This window comes from Uranotaenia lowii, chromosome 1, assembly GCF_029784155.1.
Source record: "Uranotaenia lowii strain MFRU-FL chromosome 1, ASM2978415v1, whole genome shotgun sequence".
NCBI lineage: Eukaryota > Metazoa > Arthropoda > Insecta > Diptera > Culicidae > Uranotaenia > Uranotaenia lowii.
Window position 1 is genome coordinate 28,273,256 of NC_073691.1, and position 16,523 is coordinate 28,289,778.

Genomic DNA, 16,523 nt, shown 5'->3' on the forward strand with positions numbered 1-16,523 from the left:
CGGACCATGATTTGGCCAGATAATTCGATGCTATCCATAGTACCGGGACGAGAATTCGACTCCGGTAAGGAATCAAGTAGCTAGTAAATAAATAGTCAAATCGGACCATAAACAGAATAGTGTGGCCAAAATCCGTGCTCGGGAGCTATAGGACCAGGTGCTGACCAAGTTCGACAGGTGTCTTTCTGATCGATGATGAAACCTATGTCAAGTCTGACTTGACTTCGCGCAAATCCCAGGTCAAAAATTTTACTTGGCAACGGCTCGGGGGAATGTTCCAGCCAAATTTGAATTTGTTTTTGCTGACAAATTTGCACGAAAATTTATGATTTGACAGGGCACTTGCAGCTGTGGCAAAAAAAAACGAAAGTTTTCGTTACAAATAAGACATTGGCGTCGGAACTATACCAAAAAGAGTATGTCCAAAAACGAGTTTTGTGGTTCATTCGATCCCACGACCATCCCGTAATGTCTTGGCAAGATTTGGCAAGCTGTCATTGCAGCAAAGTCGTGCAACAATGGTATGCAGAGAAAGAGGTCCAGTTTGTTCCGAAAAACCTTAACCCACTCATCTACCCTCAGTTCCCCCTATTGAGAAATACTAGGAAATCATGAAGAGGAGGCTCAAGGCAAAGGGAAAGGTTGTCAAAGAAATCAATCAGATAAAACGATAGACGAAGAAGGTGTGTGCCGCCTAAATGAGCCGTGTTACAGGGAAAAAATCGAAAACTTCCTCGAAACCTTGACGATTAATTTTATCTGTATTTTTTTTTCTTAAAAGTATGAAGAAAACGCTATACTTGTATTTAAAAAGATCTTGAATTCAATAATAAATAACTGAAATACAAGCAATTGTATTTGTTCCAATTCTATCTAAAGCTAGATTTACAACTGTTTCCTAAATTTATCGCCCAGTGAGAAAGCTTGGATGTAAAATCCCAAAAATAATTTGAAGAAATTTTGGCTAAACAACATCCCACACAGGTCTGGTACAAGTTTAAAAATTTTATCCATCGGTACAGAAAACAAGCGTTTTACCGACTGAACTAAAGCGAAGCCACGTCGTTCTCAAGCTGAGCGTCATTAGAGTCTTTCTGTTGAGTTTGTTCTGTGGTGACACTAAAAGGAAAGAACAGAAAAACTTCTTTCGAAAACATTTTTCTACCAAATTAAGGTTTTTTAAAAGGATGAATATTCAGCTCAATTTTGAAACCTGGAAATATCTAAAAGTACTTACTGAGTAGAATTTTTTTTAAGAGATTCCAAGAGTTTTAAAGCTGATTTTGACTTATTTGAGAGCGCAGAATTCAAACATTCAACTACCTCATTGTTTTTTCTTACAGCTCTAGTTCTTGAGGGACAAGAATTAACTTTATTAAAAAGGGTTAAGTACCTAGCTACAATTTTTGAACACTTTTTTGGCTGAACTGTTGAATATTACTAAGAAGATCAATTGAAGTTTTGATTTTTTTTAAATTCGATTAGCTGATCCCGTACGAACTCCGTTCCGCTTTTTAATTTTATTATGTTATTCATCACATATTTGTTTTTAAAATGATAATTGCGAAGCATGTTCTGTTCAAGATGCTTTTTCGGATTCATATTTCAGAAATTTTTGAATAATATTGAACAGTTGATATAGACGATACCTTTTTCTATCGTCTGGCACAATCAGTGATCTAATGCCTGTCCCAAAAACTGTTGTACATGAATTTTCTATTGATCCGGTATTCAATCAGATAATATAAATGACCCTTTTTTCCTGTCATTTGACTCAAACTTTGAAATCATGAAAAATTGTTCGTTCCAGCAAACCCTTTAAATAAATTTTCATTTCGAACCATTGCAAATTAACGCAATTAATGGAAAAAAAAATACTTTAAGCTCTTACAAAAAATTTAATACCTGAAATCGATTTTCCGTCTCTCAAAACCACCGTGCGCTTATTTTCAACCAATTTATTGCATAATAACGTCAATATTACAAAAACAGTGAACTACTGTTAATATAGACGACTTTTTTCCGATCTCAGACTGAAAAGTTGACACCGGAAATCAATTACCCGCACCCTTAGAACCCAAATGTGAAATTTTTCATTCCAATCCGAAGAAATATAACCTCAATATAACGAGAAAAAAATGAACTGTTGATATAGACGACTCCATTAGCCGACCCCTGATCCTAAATTTAATACCTGAATTCAATTTTCCGTCTTTCAAGAGCCCCATGTGCAAGATTGTTTTACAATCCATTGTAGAATAACGTCAGTATTGCAAAAACAACAATCATTTAAAATGGATGACCCCTTTAAATGCGGGACCCCTTCATCGTTCCTGATCGTAATGAGCACTTAAGCTCACTAGGTCGGTCTTAAGACGACTGAGCCTTTTGAAGACAAACAAACAAACATAGGAAAATTACTTTTAAAATGAAAAGTTTTCATATAAGAAACAATTCTGCAAGTTGGTTTGTTTCTTTTTTCTCTATAGGCTCGGCCTTCTTAAGACCTAAAAAGCTGAAATTTGGCATGAGTGCTTATTAAGACCAGGAATGATGAAAAATGTTCTCAGATTTTCGGATGACTCCTTTTTGAAGAGGGTCGTCCATAGAACAAAAATACTGTTTAACCCTCATCCGCATTAGATTTCATTACCCTAATCAGCACTAGGAGTGTCAATTTGACACTACAAGCTTAAATCGTTCTAACTTTTGGCGTGTTCAACCGATTTAAACAAAACTTATATCAATAGAAACCTTGTAATGTCAGTAAAATATGTTTAGAACATTATATATAGCTAAAGTTACTAGTTTTCTCGTTATTCAGCATGAAAGAAAAAAAATCCGAAAAAACATGCCTCACGAAACCTGCTGTAGTTCATATGTTACACGTCCAAAAATATATTTGCCTTATGCATATGAAAGCTGAAGTTAATGCCTACATCATGAAGACAAGAAATATTTTTTTAAATTTTTTTTAATGAAATGGTCACAAAAAGTTCAAAAAAGTGGACTAAAAAATCTACTTTTCATTCGATTGCTAGTAAATACTGTTTGAGCGATGGTAGAGTTTTGAAAAAATTTGACTACAAAATCTATTAAAATTACAACATTTTGCTATCTTTAGATTTTTGATGCAACAAAAATTGAATTTACTGGAGTTTTTCAAAATTCACTACTTTGCACGAATAATGATGCGTGTCGTGCATTTCTTCGTCTGTCGGCTTCGCTCTCTGACCAAATCACCACCCACCGTACCTACTTGGAGAGCAAACAAAGACGTTTTGCTGGACCGCTGCTTGTAGTTCTAGAAATTCAGGAATGATTTTACGTTTATAATTTTCATATTTTTGTGAAAATTCACAGCGTGATTTGTTGCACCTCACTAGAATGTAGATTAAATTTGCTTTCCAATGAATATACTTTTGATTGGTCCAAACAAAGTAAAAGCACTGAAAATCCGGGTACAACCTGACGGTGGACCACAAAAACAGATGAAATTTCAGTTTGTAAAAAAATCGCGCAAAGTAGTGAACTTTGAAAAATTCCAGTAAATTCAATTTTTGCTGCATCATAAATCTAAAGACAGCAAAATGTTGTAATTTTAATACATTTTGTAGTCATATTTTTTTCAAAACTCTACCATCGCTCAAACAGTATTTACTAGCAATCGAATGAAAAGTAGGTTTTATGGACCACTTTTTTGAACTTTTTGTGACCATTTCATTAAAAAAAATTTTAAAAAATATTTCTTGTCTTCATGATGTAGGCATTAACTTCAGCTTTCATATGCATAAGGCAAATATATTTTTGGACGTGTAACATATGAACTACAGCAGTTTTCGTGAGGCATGTTTTTTCGGATTTTTTTCTTTCATGCTGAATAACGAGAAAACTAGTAACTTTAGCTATATATAATGTTCTAAACATATTTTACTGACATTACAAGGTATCTATTGATATAAGTTTTATATGAAGTTCATAATAATTCAAACGACTTAAATTGATTTGACATTTGGAGTGTCAAATGACACTCTAAGTCGGAAAAGGGAGTTTTTTTGTCCAGGCTTCTAGGGTTCGTCCATAAATAAAGTAAAGATGCAATATTGAAGAACTTTTGAATTCATTTAGGGTCCCCGAAGAAATTTTTGTATTTTGAAGCTTCTGAAAAAAGTTACAAGCCTTCTAACTTGCAATAGTGTCAAAATGACACTCTAATGCGGATGAGGGTTAAGCAATATTGACGTCATTATTCATCGAATTGAGATGAAAATTTGCACATGGGAGTTTTAAGGGACAGGCAATTGGTTACAAATATCCAATTCAGTGTTAGAGGTCGGCCAAATGAATCATCTATATTAACTGTTCAATGTTTTTTCGATATAGACGCTAATATATGTATATTGTATTGAAGTGAAAGTTTATTTATGAATTTTAAAAGACGGGCAATTGTTTCAAAGAAGTTTGGGGTCAGGGGTCGGCCTAAGGGGTCGTCCATTGCAGTTGTACTCTTTTTTTCGATATTCTCGTGTTTATGCATCAGATTGTGATGAAATTTTGTACACGGTTTTTTAGAGGGACCGGCAATCGATTGCATGTGTCCAATTGAGGATCGGGGGCCAAAACAGGGGTCGTCCATATTATTTATTCACTGATTTCGCAAAAGTGCCGTGATTAAGCATCGGATTTTAATGAAATTTTGCACAAGGGAGTTCTACGGCATGGGCAATTGATTTCAAAAATGTTGGGCAAACGATCGGCAATAAGGGTCGTCTATATTAATTTTTTAGGGTTTTTTTTTAAATGATCACGTTATTAGGCATTGGATTAAGTCGAAAATTCATACATGAGAGTTTTGCAGTACGAGAAATCGATTTCTGATTTCAACTTTGTCACAGACGACAGAAAAGGGGTCGTCCATGTGAATTGTATAATGTTTTAGAAATAATTGCTTTATTATGCATGGGATGGAGACGAAAATTTTTACACGGGAGTTTTACAAAAACAGACTATCGATTCCTGGGTTAAAACAGACCGGAAAAGGGGCGTCCATATCAACTGTTTTATGTTTCTATAATAATTGTGTTGCTTTACATAGAATCGAGACAAAAATTCGTACATGACGGAGGATCTTATCCTGATTGAAAATTTTGTATCGGATTACAGAGAAAGAGGTCGACGGATGAGGTTTAATATGATAATCCTCACTCGTCCCTGAAATTTTCACCCGTTACAGTGGAGTGTCAATTTGACACTCCTGACTAAAACCAATATATCTCGCGTGAGCTTTCATTACGTCGTATGAAACATCTAAGGAATTCACAGAAATTTGCTGCAAAAGTTATCAAAACAACATTAAAATTCATACTTCACATATAGAATATGTTGTCCAGGCTACAAATATTCTATGTGGAAAGAGACTGCGACTAGTTTATGTCAGTTTTTGTATTTTTTCATAATAAAACTGTTTGTTTACATTTTGTTTCATACGACGTAATGAAAGCTCACGTGAGATATCTCTCTCGTTTCCCAACCGATTTTTACAAAATTTATAGTTTTGCAAAGCTCGTAATGAAACTCAAATATGTTTCTCATCATATTTTTTTAAAGTACCCCAGCGCTTATGTAATTACACCACTACAATCGGTATGAAATTGACTTTCTGGTGAATATACATTTATTGTGGAAACCTTAAGTTAATATACTCAAAATCAGTGCAAAGTTGAATTTTAGTACAAGAAAATCTGAGAAAAAAATTGCTAATTGACAAAAGTACGAAAAACAGCTACCTTTGAAAATTCGTCGAAAATTCGGCATTTCGTATTTTGACTAGCTTAAAAATGCAAAAATGTGCCAAATTACGTCAACTTTCCAATCCTCTTCTCAAAAATTATCTGGTGTGTCTTAAACAATTTTGACGGTTCATTGCTTGAACAGTAAAGGTTTTTACAACACTTTTTTACATTTTGTGTGGTCATGATCTTAAAAAATTTCAAAATAAAATATCCTGATGTGCAATGTACAGCTTCTAATTTCAGACTTGGACACAAAGTGAAATTTTTTTGATCCTTGCTTAGCAGATCTACAGTCTTTTTTCAGAAGCATTTTTTTCGCATTTTTTTCTTAGACTTTTAATAACGAAAAGAAAGAAATGTTATAACTAAATATTGTCTAAGAACTAATTTGAGTTACGTTACGAGGTTTCCAAAACTATAAATTTTGTAAAAATTGGTTGAGAAACAAGAAAAATACAGCAGTTTTAAGCGAAGAGTGTCAAATTAACACTCATGGTCTGATTAGGGAGTTTTTTCCTGGGCTTTCAGGGTGCTTCCATAAAATTAAAGACTTCAAGAATTTATTGATTTTTTTTTCAATAAATCGTTATTATGCATCCGAATAAGACGAAAATTCGTACACGGGTGTTTTTTTTTCGACGAATTTCTTATTTTAAATATCAGCAAGTAAAATGGTCGTTGATTAAAAAACAGTATAGAAATTTTATGCTACATCGTCGTGAACATGAATCCTAATTACTATTCAAACACAAACCCCTCATTATCTACATATTAAAAGTTAAATGTGGAACGGAGTTCATACGGGATCAGCTAGTAACTAAATAAATTAAAATTGTGTTAGCATTCATCCCATACGACCGTAGAATCCTGATCATCTAGATTCTGCTGCAGAAAACATTCTGATCAGTTACCTGCATGAGCCCGACTATGTTCTATGTAAGGACTAATAAAAGATTAGACGATTATTTAGATTAACATCTCATAGATAAACTGTAACAACATATACCCTAGCAACACTTACTTCCTTACAGATTCAAGTTACGTTAAAAACCGTTAGATCGTTAGATTGCCTGCTATATGTAGATGCCCTTCTTGCATTTGCGTGCTTATGATGATCACTTTTTACATGTACATATACAGCCAAGCGCTGTGTTGTTTGTTTTAAATTTGACCATCAATTAGGCCAATGTTCCGGCACCGACTACCCCATCACGTTACACGGGTTCTTCCCGTCTGGTTTTCTGGTTCCAGACGCATCTAGCTAGATGTATGTAGCTAGACAGTTCCAAATGTGGAATAAAAAACGATGCTCCTACATACAGGGCTCGGCTCTACTGGCGGAATGGCGTGCGTTCGCCATCACACAACAATCTGGCGGTTATTAATTGCTAGGTGTTACTGTTTATTCAACGTTCCGCTCTGAATTCTACAATTACCTGCTCTCCCGGCTTCCCAACTGTTTTTTTTTCAGTCTCAACCCACAAATCGGGAATGAGCGGGAATACTGTATGTGGTTCCATGTGGAGCATCCGTCGATTGCCAGAAGACCCATCCAAACAGTTAGCTACGTTTTGGGGGGAAAAAGTATTCATCAATTAGCAGCTACCGCAATTCATGGGGTGTTTACGATTCTATTTGACAGATCATTTACAGTTTGGAAATTTGGAAAGGAGGGGAATCGGTCAGAGATCATTGACTCCCCTCGTTGGGTTCAGATCAGCTCTTCCGATCGGGGTCTCGTGCTCGCACTAATGCTAATGAGCTGCAATCAACGACGCTCAGACGCCCGGAGGCAGGTCTCTCTAAGCAGGTCAATCAGCGAATGAACGTCTCCATTCGAGTAAAGCAGCAGTAGTTCATCGTTGATCGAACCTATCATTCCGTTGTAGTTGTTGTTTTTTTTTTTTGTTCCTCACCGGTCCAGGGGATGCTGTGACTAAATGACCGTTTTCTCACGATTTACTTGGAAAGCGAATCAGTGGCGAATTCAAGTTGGTAGTAGCGTTAATCAAACCCAAAGACTTCGGTACGGACTTAAAATGCATCGCCGAATAAAAAAAGAGAGAAAAAAAAACTCTAAAGGTTATTGGAGCGCAAAACCTTGAAAGAGATCGGGCTCTGCTCTGCACCAAATGGCAACGTTTGCAAATAGTAGCTAGTACATCATCCGATCGGCACCAACCATCAATCTGCGATTGATAAGTCTAATTATGCGGTTAGTGGTGGCCTTACTTAGATGACGATTATGATGGAGTAGCAGCAGTGCGATGCGGTTACCGATCCATGGGATCTTCTTTCTTGCAAATGCTGGACCGATTACCGCGTTTATTTCGCGCTACCGCAGCAGCAAGCGCATTTAGCCACTTTAGTCAGCTGATGCGCTTAAACGGTGTCAGTCTTTCGAGTGACATTGACGTATTGGTCGCTGATTGCCGATGCTAATTACTGCTGCTGCTAATGCCCGGATGGATGGTTGATTCATGATTTCATTGGACCCCGCTCCATCTGAGTTTTTTTTTGTTTTTGTTTCGATGCTTCGAAGCGTTCCACTTTCACTAACCCCTTTTGAAGATCACAATAACTAGTGGCGACGATGACAACGATCAGCCATTACCCGCTGAAACTGTCACTACCCCGGAATGATTGGAACGATTAGTTCCCAATATGGGCCCCCCTGGTACGTGTCCATAATGTACCGGAGTCAAATTTAATCGCTCGATTTGAGATTGGAAAAAATCACACTTTCTCCAGATTGATCGTTTTGCATAGTTATAACTTGAGCAAGGGACAGGTGTACTTTGAGGATTTCATTTAGAAATTTGAATGAATGAATGGCATTACATATGACACCATCGATCAAGTCTAATTTTTCCTTTACCTTATCAATTTTCAATCAAATTTTACTCATCTTGATTATAAGAAAAATTGTTCTTGGCTTGAGGGAATTGCTTATTGTGTATTATTGTGAAGTGTTAAGAAATCGGTTATATGGAGTGTGAAAATTCTAGTTGAGGGGGATCAGTGAGATGGGTCAAAATTAAGCATGTTTGATTTTTAAATATCTTCATAACACGGCCGTAGGAACGGAGGAGGGAGAGTTTTGTGGTTAACCTCCCTCCGCCCATGAAGGTCCAGCAAAAGCAAGCGAGGTATTCTACTCTACACTCAAAATTTTTAATCATTTATCATATTTAATGATGAAGTAAGGTTATTCGATAGTAAAAATCTTGACTCTGAACTGATGTCAAAACCTCGAAAACTAATCTCAGGAGAGAAATCACCGAGAATTTGTTTTATGAATTTTACGATTTTTTTACGATTTTTTTTCTAGAGAAATTTCTATTTTATCGTCGACTTTGGACCTGATTTATACGTTTTTTTTTGTTTTTTATGGATTTCTATGGTTTATTCAAATCAATGATTTCTATACTTTTTGCCATAATTGGTATACAATTGTAGAAGTTATGATTGTTTTACTGTAACATAAATGCTTCATTATGGTTCTATTTAATAATAAAGAGACCTTCAGTGTACAGTAGAATAATTAAAATAAGTAAGGGATGAACAAAGTATGATGAATCCGACGCACTGCAGGTAGTTTGCTATCGATAATCTGCCATTCACTTTTGCTAAAAATTCTGATAATTATTGTACATGTAAGATCGACAAAAACATTTAAATGCATTTTTTTAGAAAAATTCCAAATTTATCACAGTTTAGACTAGATTCATCTATTAAATAAATTTATTTCCAAAAAACTGTAAAATTTTATTTAAAACAATGAATTTAAGAGATATAATATAGTGGGTTGGAAATCGTCGAAGCTAAAATTATTTAATCTTAACAGTAATGCTAGCTCTTAGAATAAAATGGAAGAATCACAGAGTGCAGCAGGGTTACAAAACTTGGGCTAGAAAATAATAAAAATAAAAAGGGTAAAGCAAACTCCAGGCTTATAATGATAATTTTATCAAAAGACAGAAACAAGCAAAATTTAAGCTAGATTGAACTGCTGTAGCGATTTTCACTGAGTCTGAAGTGCGATTGGAATTTTGAGACATTTAACTCAGGAGAAGTATAAAAACGAATTTCTCATCAAAGATGTATTTTAACGTATCGTTAACTTTCCAAAATTCATTATCGTAATATTTTTTCAAAGCTTAAATTAGGGCAAACGTTTCTACTCCTGAGCGCATTACGATAAGAGTTATCATAAAAAAGTTATAGCGGTTCCTAGTGTTTACTAATTTTCTTAATCATTGAGCTTTTTTCAATAAAATTTCCTCCAGTGTTGCCACAATCAAAAAAATCTAAAAATTATGGATTAAAATGGATTCATATTATTTTAGATAATTCTAATAATTTCAGATAATTTGACCCTCTCAGACTACTGACAGGATTTGCCAGCCAATTTTTAAATTTTTTACGAAGATAGGATACGAAGATACTTTTTAAGCATTTTTTATGTTAAACAGCTCTGTAACTAGTTTAAAAAAATTTGAAAATTTTTCAAAGTTTTTAATGACATTGTTGAGTTTAATTTAAAGGTATTAAAAGTTAAAACTAAGAAAATTAGCTCCTCTGAAATTATAAAACACTTAGAATATATTTATTTTTTAAAGATTTCAAATAGGAAATTTAAAAAAAAAAATATTGTGTATGGGGGGTCACCGACAAAATATTTTAATTTTCGGTGAAAATGAACCGGAGAAGATCTTCTTTCTACCCATGCAAAAATTAGCGTTACTGTATTTTTTTTTTTCTTAAAGTCCTTCTACGAAACACACTGTGTTTGAAATAGAAGCTTGACCACATACTAAATTCCTTGTCCCGCACCAATTAAATGTATTGAAGAAGTAGTACCCAATTGAGGAGGCACTACATTTTTCGATACAGTTAATTATGGATGCTTCGACCGCCATGTGAGTGCACATGTGCCATATGAGGCAAAGGAGTATGCAGGAGCCAGAGGTTGCTAGTTGAACTTAACCCTCCAAAGCTGTTCGGGTCAATATGACCCGAAGCGCAGATTTCAAACATCTTTATCATCATTCCAATATACTGAAGAGCTTGAAATTTTGACAGACTAAGTATGTTCTAAGAAAATAATGATCAAATTAACGACAAAAAATTAAAATTTGAGTTTTGAAAACCGGTTCATTGGGAAATGAAATACAGCTAAGCAAAGCCAAAATTGGATGTCGTTTTTTTTTAAAGTAAGATTTTTTTCTACCGGAAGCTCTGAGATAGCGGTAAAAACTTTCATTGGACCCCAATATATCTATACATTGTCGGATAGGTGGATTTTTGACGATTTCAAACATCAATGAAAGACTTGAATACAGAAAAGCTGAAAGAAGTTATGATTTTTTTTAAAAAGAAAATAGATTTTTTGGTCTTTTACTTTCTGAACCAGTTTTGGTAACCCGGTAATACATATCGATTTTATTTTGAAATGTTGTTAAAATTCACAGCCGGGAAAACGAAATCAAACTACAACTCAAATTTCCCCGGATATTTAACGAACGACTTTGAAAGGTTAAAGAGTATCTTACTAGCAACTCTTCATTGACTACTAGAACGTGGCCGGCGCCGTTTTTAATCATATACATCATATAAAAAAGGGAGAGCATCAGTTTTGTACAGTGAGAATGGCTGCTAAACCCTAGCATAAGTAATTCTTTTGGACTTTGTGCAAAATTGATGGCCTCGATTGATCACGGAGTAGCAACCATTGATGACGTGGAACTTGTTCTGCTTAATCACGCGAGCGATCATGAAACTCGAAATGTATAGTTTGAAAACAAATGTAAAAAATACGAAGTACCTCAAGTATCGATTAAAAAAAAACTGTAAATGAAGCATTTCGAGTTAAATGATTTAAGGTGCATACGAGTAGTCAATCAATCTAAGCTAAGCTAAGCTATTTTGAGCTTTGGAAAATTTAGTCGAACATAGATTTGATGATTGAAATTTATTTGATAAAATGCCAGTGATCAAGGTCAGAGATTTTCTTTGTAATCAAAATATTTTATAGTTGTTTAAAAGTCATTTTCAGAGTTTACAATTAAAACTTTATAACCCATTCCAGCGTGACGTCAAAATATTTGCAAAATATTTTTTTTGTATATTGTATGTAAGGTCATAGCGCACAATGAAAAAAAATATACATCTAAGTTTAAAATTTAAATCGCTACAATTTGGAATCAAAATAATTTTTATTGAACGAATAGTTATCAAAATACAAGCAAAAGAAATCGCGACGTCACATCGAGCCACTTTCTCCACTATTCTGATTTTTTTTTACAAAACCGTATTTTTCTGCTCTTCTATTCGATTAAACTTTATGAAAATTTCAGAAAAGTATCAACTTTTTACTACCAGCAAATCGCATTTTTTGATTATGTTTAATTTTGATTTCAATTTATTTTAGTGCGATTTAGTTTCGTGACGTCACAACGTGCCATTTTTTAAAACGCGGTTTTGCAAAGCATTGTGTTGTGACGTCACCAAATTTTATGGTCAGCTACATGAAATATGTATATCCAAGTTTAATCCAAAAATTAATGCTTAATTTACTAAAAATGCTTAGAAACTCGACAATGTGATTTGGAAATGAAATAGACGCATTCATTTTAAACAAAAATATGTGCATTAAATCCAAAGACGCCCATATAAGCAGATAAGGTTTGCAACACTACGCACACCAATTTTATTCTTAATTTATTTGTTCGATCAGTTGAATGTTATTTGAATAAAAACAAACAATACTAGAAGAAAATTATTCGTAAAGCATTTAAATGTGTTTCTAAATCTGTCTAACATTTAACTGCAAAGGAAAGGAAAAATAAATGAAAATTTCTATCTATCAAAAATTTGTTAATGGACACTAGAGTGTCCAAATCCACCGACTTGAGAAAATCTTATAACTTCCAAGGCCTATTACAAATTTCAATGCTACATTTGGGAGATCGGACAACGGAAGGTACAATGCACCTGAAATTTGTATGGAATGATGGAAAATTTTGTTTGGAAGAAACATGAAAATCCAGTTTTGAGCCAATTTTTTTTTTTACAAATTCATCCTAAGGTCCCCTTTTGAAATGAGGGTAAAAAAAGATATTGAGTTTAAAAAATAAGCTTTCGAAGGGTCAATTGCGGAAAATACTTGAATGATCGTTAATCGGCGCCGTTACCCGTTTTTTGAAGCTTAATATCTGTTTACTGATAAATCTAATCGAAATGCGTTCTTCAGATGAAATATTGTCATAATAAAAGCTTAGAAACACTCAAATTAAAAGATCTAGGTCTATAAATTCCGTTAAATTTAATGGAAAATCATTACAAAACATGAAGGTGGAAAAGATAAGTTTTAATTATTGTAAAAGGATTTTTTTTAATAAAAACGCCTCCACGTTCCATTGATTAATCAATGGAACAGCATTTTTGAGTCCTATGTTTTACAGACTGATTTGTAAGATTTTGGCATCCTCGACTCTAACCTTTTTCAGATTTTGTCTATCACCTCTCGTTTTGGTGACAAGACATAAATAAGTTTAAAAATTAATCAGATTTTAGTGAAATCAATCATGGTCAACCAAATGAACCAAAAAATCTACATAAAGGAAAACAAAAACTGATTCCAGTGGCACAAAACCTCCAACCTGCTAATCGCTAAAAAGTTAGCTCACTCGAAATCTGATAAGAAAGTTTCGCTTATTTTAAGTTACGCTAACTAAAAAATCCTGGACTGATCTATGAGACGAATAAATTATAATTTCATCATCATTCAGATTCAAATTTTTCGTTTCTTGGACATGAATGCCACAAAGATGGTAAAGTGTCATTAATAAATCTTAAAAAAAAAGGCTCTTGGACTTCAAGCAAGCAACTTTCTTTTTGAAATGCCCGACGTTTCGACCATTTTTAGATTCAATTTTTTTTTTCCTTCTGTCTTTCTTAACACATAAAGGGCCGCGAAGAAATCTGGGGAAATATCAAAATTCAGCATACTGTAGCTCAGAAATCACTCGACGGATTTCAATAATTTTGCATCACTGAGTTACTGAAACTGTTATTTTTGTTTTTTTTTTTTAATATTTAATTATTAAACTCATAACACTTAAGTTATGCTTATTGAAAGAACACGCTAGCGGCATTCAAAAAAAAAACGAGATATATCGTATTTAGTCCGTGGACTGATATAGCTGAGTTGGACAGAAATATTACAAAGCTAATTCGAAAACTGCCCCTATTTGTTCCATTTTGCAGTACGTTAATATAAACATAATGTTTTAAAATTAAATAAAAATTTGTGTTTTGTTTGTCTTTTTTTTAGTAAGCGATTAGCGATAAGCGCTTTTTAAGATATAGATAACTCTTACGGAACATTAAGTAGTTTCAATTAACTTTTGCAATCGAATATATCCGAATTAGAGAAATTATTCTAATTTCAGAGATACAATAATTAAAAAATGATCTAACATAACTAGAAACAAGTTTAAGAAAAAAGGTTTTTTTAAATGTTTCACAGTTTTGCCAAAACAAAGTGCCGGAATTTTTTCGCATGATTTTTTTTACCTTTTGACAAAAGTTATTTAAAAACAAAAGCTGATTAGCAACAAAAACGAATTCCATATTTGGCAGAAAAACAAAACAAACGATTTTTGATTATCTAAAATGTATCAAAATTAGCTCTTAAATTCTTTTCACCTCGGAAAAATGTAGATTTTATTGCCTTGGAAATTTATCTAAACCCTTTTGAATGTGAATTTGAGCATTTTATAGAACACAAAACACAAAATAAAATTAAGGCTGGATTGGGGGTTTTTGAAGAATATTTGAAATCAACAAAAAATTGTAATGACAACAATTTTTTTTTTATTATAAAATGGATTAGTGAAAGAGTAATGCATATGAGGATTTAGATTTAGAAAACACTTGTCATGTGGCTTCGGATTTGTAGCTCAAGATCTACAATTTAAAATGAGTTTCAATTTGTGAACGTCATATAGTGTCGTAAAATGAAATATCATAGTGATATAGGACAAAATTCCGCCGGAGGCTATCCAAATTTTTGACATGTACGTCAACACTTAAACACGTTTTTCGCGAAAACTGACTTATCTCTCAACCGATTTCTACAAAATTTATAGTTTTGAAAGGTCTATAATGTGACTCAAATATGAATTTTAGACAATTTTCAGCTACAATCATTTATTTTAAAGATATTCAAAGAATTAAAAAAAAATGTTTTTATAAAACATGCTCCGGGAAAAAGGCTGTAAATCAGTTATTAAATACACGAAGAAAATTTCACTTAGTGTCTAAGTAAGCTGAAGGTAGAAACTATACGTTGCACACTTGAATTTTTTTTTTAATTTTTTTTAAAGCTTATGCTCACAAGAAATGTAAAACAACCACCAAAGCTGTTCCAGTTTCAGTAGAATATTTTTTAAAAGTGAATTGGAAAGTGTCGTAATTTGTCAAATTTTGGTATCTATAGATTTTTGAAATACGAAACACAAGGTTTATTACGACTTTTCAAATGTACAAAGCTGTTTTTCGAACTTATCAATCTGCATTTTTTTATAGATAATTCATACACCAAAATTCAGCTTTGCGCTGGTTGAATGTTGGGTATGAAATCCGCACTGAAAAATGAAATAAATTATTTTTTGAGCTTTAAATCTTAATATAGATTTGTCAGGGTCGATACATTTTCAAAATTATGAACCTTTTTTTTAAATTTCAAAAGCGAAATATGAATTTTGGAATTAGAATTAAGAACTTGTTGCTAGCAATAAACATTCCAAATTCTTTCAACACAATCATCAACCTCGGAACCGATTTTCTATTAACACGTTAAATATGTATTGAAATGGCTTTGCTCAACCAAAAGTTGAAAATCGAAAGCACTTCAATTTCTTACTGAAGGTCCATTTTCATTTACAAAAACCAACTTGATATACTAGGAAGACATTGACGAATGTGACAAAATTCTTTCATCGGGCGATTAAGCCAGACGAATGTTCGAAATGTTCATTTGGCACCAACAAAGTGTCGAATTCCAGTCCCCATATTTGTTGTTGATAAACGTTTTGGTTCACTAATTGATAGACAAGCTAGAATGGTCCGTGCCGATTTTAAGCAGCCCATAAAATCGATCCATCGATTAATGTGGTATCACCCCCAGGTCGAAATGGTGACTAGTCCCATTAGCTGTTCATTAGAATGTTTTGCATTCCGCGCGGCGGGCGTTCCAAATTCCATACCCAATTACGTCGACAAATCGGATTAAAAGGTCATCCAATCCTGCACCCCCACACATGTGCAGTGCATGGATGGACGTGACTTTTTTGCTATTGTATTTTTTTTTTGGCGTCGCCATTTTCAAAAGTACAGCTGACGAAAACGGAGACTCCCTCAAGCACCAAACACACACGAAACTCATCAACACAATCACAATGCATGGAATGAGGTGGATTCAACCGGAAATGCAACCATTGCCATATCAACTGTTGGCATACCACTACTCAATCCAACAAAATAGTGCTACACCACAGTTCGATGCAATACGGGTTGCATTTTCCGTATCGATTCGAAGCTGGAAACACGCAATTCATTGGAAATATAGCATGAAGGTATGTTCTACTAAATCGATTTTGACTGAGGTTATTAGGTAAATGGAAACTGCTTCGATTTTCATTTTTTTTTAAGAAAAAAAGGCAC

General features: G+C 33.8%; 1 protein-coding gene across 2 annotated transcripts in view; it reads right to left on the bottom strand.

Moving 5' to 3' along the window:
* The window catches only part of LOC129739162 (uncharacterized), a 394,054-nt gene that overhangs the window by 304,582 nt on the left and 72,949 nt on the right, over positions 1–16,523 (bottom strand). The gene's annotated exons all lie outside the window — the stretch shown is intronic.